This window comes from Tamandua tetradactyla, chromosome 5 (assembly GCF_023851605.1).
Source record: "Tamandua tetradactyla isolate mTamTet1 chromosome 5, mTamTet1.pri, whole genome shotgun sequence".
Taxonomy (NCBI): Eukaryota; Metazoa; Chordata; class Mammalia; order Pilosa; family Myrmecophagidae; genus Tamandua; species Tamandua tetradactyla.
In genome coordinates, this window is record NC_135331.1 from 45151758 (window position 1) to 45161886 (window position 10129).

At 38.8% G+C, this 10129-nt stretch overlaps 1 non-coding gene across 1 annotated transcript; it reads right to left on the reverse strand.

The window, feature by feature from the left end:
* Window positions 1-1570: 1570 nt before the first annotated feature.
* LOC143685327 (U6 spliceosomal RNA) lies at window positions 1571-1677 on the reverse strand. The gene has a single exon (XR_013176573.1). It is a non-coding gene; the product is annotated as a U6 spliceosomal RNA (small nuclear RNA).
* Window positions 1678-10129: the final 8452 nt, after the last annotated feature.

Here is a 10129-nt window from a genome sequence, read left to right on the forward strand (position 1 = left end):
ACTTGTGGCTTCCTCAAACCAAAATTCATGATAAATGTCAATATTTTCCATCACTTCATTTAGTGAATGCAGCACTGCAGTCAAAGTATTAGCTGCAAAGAAGACCTCCGAGGTTTGCCCCTGGAGCTCTTCCCCAAAGGTTCTTGGAAAAGATAGGACACTCTTAACAACAATGGTAGCAATGAAATCGAAACCTGTTACAGCACTGCAGAATACAAATGCTCAATTATTCCATCTAATATTTGTGTCACTATTTATACCATCTAAACATAAAATAAGTGCTTGCAGGAGTTCCACTAAAATTTCAAAAGCATCACACCTGCTTGTTTATTGAGAATGGCAAATTTCCTTTAGTTCATTACCTCTTTCTTCCTTGTTCTAAAGAGGGATTGAAATTACATTGTTGAGTTCTAAAAGTCGTTGCAGTGATCACATAAAGAAGGAACTTCCTCAATTGTTCCCAATGCAAGATACTCTCATAATAGGCACTGATTTTGCTAACCACATATTTAAGGCACAGGAAGAACAGATTGTCATAGAGAGCTCGGGATATTTCTCTATAAGTCTAGAAGCCATAATTTTTATTTTGGAAGAAAATCCAATGGACACAATGTAAGCCTGTCCATGACAGTACTCCACCTTTAGTTCCCACTTGACAGTTATCTCTGTGTAAAATTTCACAGACAAAATTTCTCCATCAGCTTCATAAGGCAGGAACCCCACATGTTCCTATCAGGTTATGAGATTCATCCACAAACCTCATCGACATGGCAGGTTCTTTTCCCCTGCTACCTCCACCACATCATCAAGGATAAGGGAAAAGAAGCTGAGTCTTCCACTTCCCTGAGAGTTTCTTCCCGAATGCAGCTCTGGCACATCTCTTCCTGCTGGGTTTGGAACAGCCCAACATGGGCTCAAAGGGTTTTCTCAGAAGCTCTTCACTGGAATGTATTTCACGCTCCATTAAAGCACCAAATGGATCAGGAGCAAGGAGACCTTGCCGCAGTTCATCAACCTCGTGTCCATCCAGAAGAATAAAAATTTCAACTAAAGCTTTCGGGTATCGCTTTCTTCCTTCTCTTCGAGGGTTAAAGGCAAAATATCTTCATCCTGCTCTCCATTCCCTTCTGCCTTTGGGTTCTGAGCATTGCTGTTTGTGTTTTCGTTTCTGTTCAGAAGCTTCATAAAAGTTCGACGGATCACAGAGGTACCAAAGTGTTTGACACATAGCCCCTAATGTTTATTTGGCCGATCAGGTGTTTTATTTTCCAAATCTGCTCTCCTACAGTTCTCCACCACTCACTTCTGGCACACGGCGGGTCCCGCGGGAACCTGAAGAAGGCAGGGGCGGACCGCGGGCTCTTCCCTGCGCAGGTGGGGGCCGCGCAGAGGTTAGGCATCGGGCCGTGCCCCCTCCCCCACGCCCCAGCCCTCCCCAGGGAAGCCCACCAGCCCCTCGGGGTCGGGGTGGGGTGGGCGGCAGGGAGCCAGCTTTGCTGTGATATTTAATGGAAATCAAGGAGGCAGAGAAAGTAAAGGTATGGACTCTATCATTTTTAAAATTTCTTTTAAAAATATGGAACGCTTCACGAATTTGCGTGTCATCTTTGCGCAGGGGCCACGCTAATCTTCTCCGTACCCTTCCAATTTTAGCATATGTTCTGCGGAAGCGAGCACAGCTGTCTTTTCTTTTTTAACCTGTTAGATTGAAATGTTTACGTCGAAAGGATCGCTGCAGTAACATTTAAGATTTGTTAGCTAATTTGGATGTTCTTCAAATTCCTGCTCTTAAAAGATCGTGGCAGTTTTTTTATGGTATGGCTTCCTAATTCAATTCTAAGAGGTATATTCAAATTGGTAACAGCTTCTGAGGGAGAAGAGTATTTGCAATATATATATTCATTTCAATTTTCCTTTTTTGTTGTTTTTTTGTTTTTTTGCATGGGCAGGCACCGGGAATCGAACCCAGGTCTCTGAAATGGCAGGCAAGAATTCTGCCTGCTGAGCCACCGTCGCACGGCCCCGTTTCAATTTTAAGAGAGACACTGGTATAAGAAAAATTAAGATGTCAACTCTTGGAAAGTTTTGAACTAAGAGACTATGGTAATTAGCTATAAAAAATAAAATTGATACTCTTTAGTGGCAAAGAGGAGTGAAAAATAACTTATAGTCTTCATTAACAGTTTGTCCTGTATTTTGACCTTGCTGATAGTAGGAGACAAATCGTGGAATTGTACAAAACGTTAAAATTTGCCTCAGCTAAAAGAAAATCGCATTCCATTTTAATTTCTTCATTAACAGTAGGGAGTAGTGAGATTGACATTTTTTCATCCTGAATTCTAGACAAACATTTGGACTTCATTTGTATTTGTTATCAAGGAGTTGAAAATGATGAAATGCCATGAAAGGTTCTCAATTAAACAGTCATTTATAAAATTAAAGCTTCTCAATTGCCTTTTATAATCTTGTACTAAGAATTCATTTTTGAATGTTACTGAACATGTGCCAACATAAAAGAAAAAATTCCAAGAGCTTTGCAAAATGGTAAGAAAAAGGGCATGTGAGGTTTCTGTAAGTATTGTCTCGATACAATGAGGGAAATCATTCAACTTGACGATCAAGGGATTTAATTTTATAAATGACTATTTAAAATGTTCTTTTTTTTGGGGGGTGTTTTGGGAATGGAGATGGGGCTTATGGCTGTCAACTAAACCCTTTTCTAGACATATAAGGAGATCTGATTTTTTTTTTTTAAGTTCATCTACCCTTCCCCCCATCACCCCCAACATTTCCACTGTCTGACCATGCCCTGGGCCATTACTCAATGATCTGACCTTCTCTGGCTCCATGTATCCAGCGCCAAATAAGATTGTGTCCTGTGTACCAGAGTTGACAGAGACAGCCTCTTCATCCTATAATTTCTTCCTTTCTGGCGCTCATTTTCTGATCTGTTCCCATTGTCCTTGGTTCCTGACCTCGCCTGGTTTCCAGAGAATGATTTCATTCTCATCCCTTAAATCTGAGGATTCATGTTACTCCCTTGACACGAACACTTGGCTCTGCTCCTTGGCTGCCATCTGCTCTCACTCTTTAGAATGGACTTGCCTGGGTCACCCAGGCTAACAGCCCAGTATGAGTCAACCTGGCTCCTGAAACCCCAGCTGACCACTGTCCAATTTGCTTGCGTGTCTGCCAGGTTTGCCCTGGCCCTGCCAACTGAACCTCGAACACCTGGGCAACCAGAGATGAAGTACAGTTTGTTGGATAGCAAGGTAATTTGCTGGACAGTGGATGCAGTCTATTTTGTTCCCTTAGGCACAGATATTAACTGTCTTTTATGTAAAAAACTGTCTTTTATGCAGTGAGCTCAGTGGGTCCTTATGGTATGATTTCTTTGAGAATGTGTTATTTTAATTCAGAAAAATATTAATCAGATGCCAAATAAAATAAATAATGTTCAACCTTAAAATGTGTAAGATACCAAATTGATTTAGTAGAGGGGGAATTAAACACATACACACACACACAAAGTTAAAAGAAGCTGGAGAATAGAAATAGAAAACAATTATAGGGTTTGTCTGCTCTTATTTTTGCCATTTTGCCGGTTTCCCTAAAATTTGTTTTAAAATGGAATTGAAGGCATTTTTGTTGATGAGATTTTAATTTTTCATGAAAGTTTTTTCTTAAAGTAATATAAAGAATTGTAATATAATTTAAATATTGATGAACCTTTTTACAATTTAAGAAATTTCAAATTATAACATCTTGAACTATATTCGAACGTATCATTATATAGAAAAATTTAGAATGCTAGTCTTAGCTGTGATTTAAACAATGTGATGATATTGGACAAGCCAAAAATTCAAATCCAATATAGTGTCAAGTGGAAATGGTTATACTGTATTATGTCTAAGGATCTGTTTTATGAATCATCCGCATCTATGAATCTGATGACTCTTAAACCTTTATCTCCAGTTCCTGCCCTAACCCTAAATTTTGAGGAATAAATCTATCGTCATAATAACAAATTGAAAAATAAGTGCAAACTATGGCTTTATATAACTGAAAGTATTAGAAATGGCTATTATAAAATAAATATAAATACATCATCATGATGAAAAAATTATGTTTAAAGTACCATATTAATATAATTGAAGATCAGCAACATAGTCAAGATGACTATAACTATTATGGTATATATCTGAATGTTCTTTTTAAAGGTCAGCAATTTTGAATAAGTGGTAAAGACAAATATACAAATTGATTATTTTATATTTATTCCATACATTTGTCTTGCCTTTATTTTAGCAATATCAATTACTATCACTATAATCAAAATTGTCATAATTTACATTCTAATGAAACTAATGCTGAAGAGGATAAACTTTCTTGAGTTTTTAATTGATATTTTTATTAATTTTAAATTTAGATAGACTTTATTTTGAGGTGGCAGATACCAAAATTGCCAATAAATATTTTTATAGAAATAATTAGTTTAAACATGCACTAAAAAGTTTTTATATTATGTTCAAATATTGCAATGGGTACAGTTATGACAAACTATCCCAGATATTTAAAACTAGTTTAAATTTTCATATAAAACATATCATGATTTTCACTTTCAAAGCAATATCTATATCCACAAATTTTTTCTTCTCTTGAATTTTTCTGTACTAATATATTAAAAAGGAAAACCAAAAAAACAATATGCTTCTCAATTTTTTCAAATCTCTCTCTCCAATCAGAACTACATATTGAATAATACAGGCAGACAATACTTCTTTAAAAATTAGTTTTGAGATTCTTTGACATGAACTTGTTCTTCATAATCAGTCTCACCAAAGTTTTTGCTTTTTTTACCCTAAATTCCTAATATTTTATGAATAGCACTTTGTTGCATGTTTCGCGTGAGTTTTTACCCTAAAATTATAAGTAAAAATAAAAAAAAACCTTGAGCAGTAAATAGTCAATCTTAGATCAGATTGAATTTTTGTAATCTTTTGCTGACATCTTTAATATTAACCAGCCTCATACCAAATAAGTGGGACTAACAAAAACTTCTAATTAATGTCATTTTTTGCAAAAGTCATTTGCTCTGTGTTTGAGCAGTTTCTGTGATATTTGCTTAATCCTCATAATGCACTGTGGATTTTTCTATAACAAATCTAAGTATACTTTGTTTATATAAAACTAGTTGCATTAGGTCTATATTAAATCCAGTTGCATTCCCATTTTGTGTCTGAAAGGTCATATTTGGTAGTGTTTCATCAAGATATTCCATCTTTAGGCAGATCCACAAAATATTATATATAATCTTTGAATTGATCCAAAAAGCGTCATTGTTCTTGCACAGTTTGGACCATCTTTTCTTAAAACAAATTCAAACCAGTTACTGTACAAAGCTCAAGGAATGTTTTTTGAGTCCCAGCCAATTATTTTAGCTTGAACATTTTTTTAAACACATATGTTGGTACCATTTTCATAAGTGGCAAGGATGCTCAGCCATTTCATAGATTTGTGAGAAATAGTAAATGATTGCTAATTTTAAGCCATTAAGTTTGGGGATGGTTTATTATACACAACTACTATGGCAGTAGATAATGATGAAGAATTTGGTAACTTTAAGAAGGCTGTGACCATAATAAAAATCTAAAATATTTTACATTTTTAAATATCAGATCCTTTTAGTAGTTCTGGCTTTTGATTCAGATGCCAAGCAGGGGCTTTACAAGTGCCAAGGAAACTAGTATCAAAAGCCGGAAAAGCAGCAAGAAAACTGTTACAGCAGATTGGAAACATTGTATCTTATGTCAAATAGTAGCAAAGCAATTTGTAAACATGTCACCCACCATAACTGGGAAAAGAGAACAGGGACATTTAGATTTGAGTAAGGAGATTTCCACACACAGTCAGCCATCTCTTACTAACTGAATATGATAAAATATTACATGAAAGAGAAAAGATGGAGAAAAGGACTGGCCAGTTCATAAGCAGAATTTAGAGGAAATGCACTAGGACCAGGACTTGCTAGGTTGGAACATAAAGCTCTTTTTCATCCCTAGCCCCCTATGTGCATAAAAATATTCTGAGTGTCATGGTTAGTTCATGAAGAAGTGGCCCAAATGCCCATGGTCGCCACTCCTGCCACATTACCTTCTCTTTCCCAGACCAGAGCTATGGCCTCTTAGGGAGTTCCTTACTGTGAATTGACTGAGGAAGAGAAAACTCGGGCCTGGTTTACAGATGGTTCAGCACGATATGCTGGTACCACCCGAAAATGGACAGCTGCATCATTACAACCCCTTTCTGGGGTGTCCTTGAAGGACAGTGGTGAGGGGAAATCCTCCCAGTGGGCAGAACTTCGAGCAGTGCACCTGGTTGTTCATTTTGCTTGGAAGGAAAACTGACCAGAGGTGCATTTGTATACTGACTCATGGGCTGTTGCTAATGGTTTGGCTGGATGGTCAGGGACTTGGAAAGACCATAATTGGAAAATTGATGACAAAGAGGTCTGGGGAAGAAGTATGTGGATAGACCTTTCTGAGTGGGCTAAAAACATGAAGATATTTGTGTCCCATTTGAATGCTCACCGGAGGGTGACTTCAGCAGAGGAAATTTTAATAAGCAAGTGGATAATATGACCTATTCTGTGGACACCAGTCAGCCTCTTTCCCCAGCAACTTCTGTTATTGCCCAATGGGCTCATGAACAAAGTGGTCATGGTGGTAGGGATGGAGGTTATGCACGGGCTCAGCAACATGGACTTCCATTCACCAAGGCTGACTTGGCTATAGCCACTGCCTAGTGCCAAATCTGCCAGCAGCAGAGACCCACACTCAACACCTGATATGGCACCATTTCCCGAGGTGACCAGCCAGATGGTGACCTGACCAGAATGGTGGCAGGTTGATTACACTGGACCACCCCCTTCATGGAAAGGGCAGCAATTTGTTTTAACTGGAATAGACACATACTCTGGATATGGGTTTGCTTTCCCTGCACGCAATGCTTCTGCCAAAACTACCATCCATGGACTTACAGAATGCCTTATCCATTGTCATGGTATTCCACACAGCATTGCTTCTGATCAAAGAACACACTGCACAGCAAATGAAATGTGGGAATGGGCACATGCACATGTAATTCTCTGGTCTTACCATGTTCTCCATCATACAGAAGCAGCTGGATTAATAGAACGGTGGAATGGCCTTTTGAAAACTCAATTACGGTGCCGACTAAGTGGTAATACCTTGAAAGGCTGGGGTAATATTCTCCAGGAAGCTGTATATGCTCTGAATCAGCGTCTGCTGTATGGTGCTGTTTCTCCCATAGCCAGGATCCATGGGTCCAGGAACCAAGGGGTGGAAATGATGAAATGCCACGAAAGCTTCTCGGTTAAATAGTCATTTATAAAATTAAAGCTTCTCCCTATTACCCCTAGTGATCCACTAGGAAAATTTTTGCTTCCTGTCCCTGTGACCCTGAGCTCTGCTGGTCTACAGGTTTTAGTTCCAAAATGGGGAGTGCTTCCTCCAGGAGAAACAACGATTCCATTAAACTGGAATCTAAAACTGCCACCTGGTCACTTTGGGCTACTTATTGCACTGGATCAACAAGCCAAGAAGGGGGTTACATTATTGTCTGGGGTGACTGACCCTGACTATCAGGGGGAAGTAGGACTGCAACTACATAATGGGGGTAAAGAAGAGTTTTCTTGGAATATAGGAGATCCCCTAGGGCATCTTTTAGTACTACCATGCCCTGTGATTAAAGTCAATGGAAAACTGTAACAACCCAATCCAGGCAGGACTACCAATGGGTCTGAAACTTCAGGAATGAAGGTTTGGGTCACCCCATCAGGCAAAGAACCACGGCCAGCTGAAGTGCTTGCTGAGGGTAAAGGGAACATGGAATGGGTAGTGGAAGAAGGTAGTGATAAATATGAACTATGACCACGTGATCAGTTACAGAAACAAGGACTGTGATGCTGTTTTGTTCCTGTTATACTATTTAAGTTGTAAGATATCAAGTTTAAGAATGAATATTACCCAAGGATTTGCACCCTATTCTGGAGAGCTTTAATATGTTTCCAGTTATATGCAGGACAGTTGAGTATTGTTAGGTGAAAGAAAAAATGTGTGTTTTATTGTTTTTTATTTAGAAATTAGGTATGGTTTAAGGTGATATATATAGTTGCCAAGTCGAGAAGGGGAGGACTGTCATGGTCACATTCATGTGTCAACTTGGCCAAGTGGTGGTACCTGTTTGTCTGATTGGGCAAGTGCTGGCCTGTCTGTTGTGATGAGGACACTTTATAGAATTAAATCATGATCACGTCAGCTACATCTACAGCTGATTACATTTGTAATCAGCCAAAGGGGAGTGTCTTCTGCAATGAATAATGCTTAATCTGATCACTGGAAGCCTTTAAAGGAGGATTCAGAAGAGACAGCGTCTTCCTGTCTTGGCTGGTGAGCCTCTCCTGTGGAGTTTGTCCAGACCCTCCATCGGAGTCGTCAGCTTCACAGCCTGCCCTGCGGATTTTGGACTCTGCGTTCCCATGGTCACGTGAGACACTTTTATAAATTTTATATTTGTGAGTGTTCCCCATTGATTCTGTTTCTCTGGAGAACCCTAACTAATACACAGAGTAATATAGGTATTACGGAAATGAGCAAATCAAGGATGTGATTGAAAGACCCCTTAAGTTCTCTGAAAAAGTTTTTAGGAATTATAAAGGCATTATTTCACAGCACCTTGACCTAACCAGAGTAGCACTTATTAAGTTTAGAAAGAGAGAGACCCATTTCAAAAGAATTGTGGGTGTGAATTTTGTCAACTGAGGCATACTTCAATCAGATTAATGGGAAATTTATGAACATTTTTAAGTGAGTTGTGTAGGTAAAAGTGGCACTAGCTTGGAATAAAAGATGGGAAACTATTTGAAATGTAAAAAGGCCTTTCTATGAGCAGAAAGTAGACTGAAAAAGTTGATCAGGAAACATTTTCCTTCATCCTCCCTAAAAGTGGTCAAGAAGGGTGGCAGGGCAGGGAAGGACGTCCAGAGGACGGAGCCATTAGCAGCAGAGAACACTGGTTTAGGAAGGCACTCCCAAGAGCATTTCCAGAGCCTATTTGGGAAACAGTCCCCAGCCCTGCAGCAGAAAGGTCTGACAATATTGCTGAACTGTATATGAGAATTGCTAAGAATGAGAAACTACTGTGTGTTTCTATTGTGAATATACTGTCCCTGCCTTCCCAATGTGTGTTGATGAAGTGAAGAGCAAATAACTTATTTTTTTAGTCCATGAGTTTGCCCAAACAGATCATAAGATTCTATAGTTTGAAGAAAATCCTATTAGATGAGACTTTGTCCTGGAATGGGGGATATTTGCATGTGGGAAGGGATGTGAATAGTTGTGGCCAGAGGGCAGATTGTGGTAGATTGCATTAAAGACCCCATTTTCTTATCTTTCCTGTATCTGTGTCTTCCCATCCTTACTCTGAGCTCGGTTATGTAATTTCCTTTAGCCAATGGGACAGAGCAAACTTGATTCAAGCAGATATTTGAAAAAACAATTCTATTTTTACTTTCTCTTTTTTGTGGAATCCTGCTACCACTCCAAGACAAACAAAGGCCATCCATCCTTCTGGAGGTTGAGAGATTATGTGGAACAGAGCCAAATTATACTAGAGGAATTCTAGACCAGCCAGTTCCCGGCCAATGCTGGGCTGCCTGTCAATAGTTGAGCAAGGCCACCTGTCAGCCACGTCTGGCCCAGATCCCCAGAACTACTAAATTGACCCATAAAAATTTTAAAAGAAAAAAAAAACACTCCTGAAGTTTTGGAATAGTTTGCTATAAAGCATTACTGTGGCAAATAGATAACTGACATAAAAGGGGCTAAATAATTTGATGTGGGGAACAAGCCAATATAAAGGAGCTTGGAGAATAAAGAAATTATAGTCAGAGAACAATACCTTTGGATCTACGGTTTCATGTGTGAAGGCATGTTTTTGGAAACATTCATGGAAGATTTGAGGAAAACTAGAAAAGAGGGGCTATGGTGCACTATAAGTTTTCCATTTGGTTATTAAAGTCGTGCAAAAAATGGGGGAAAAAAGCTGA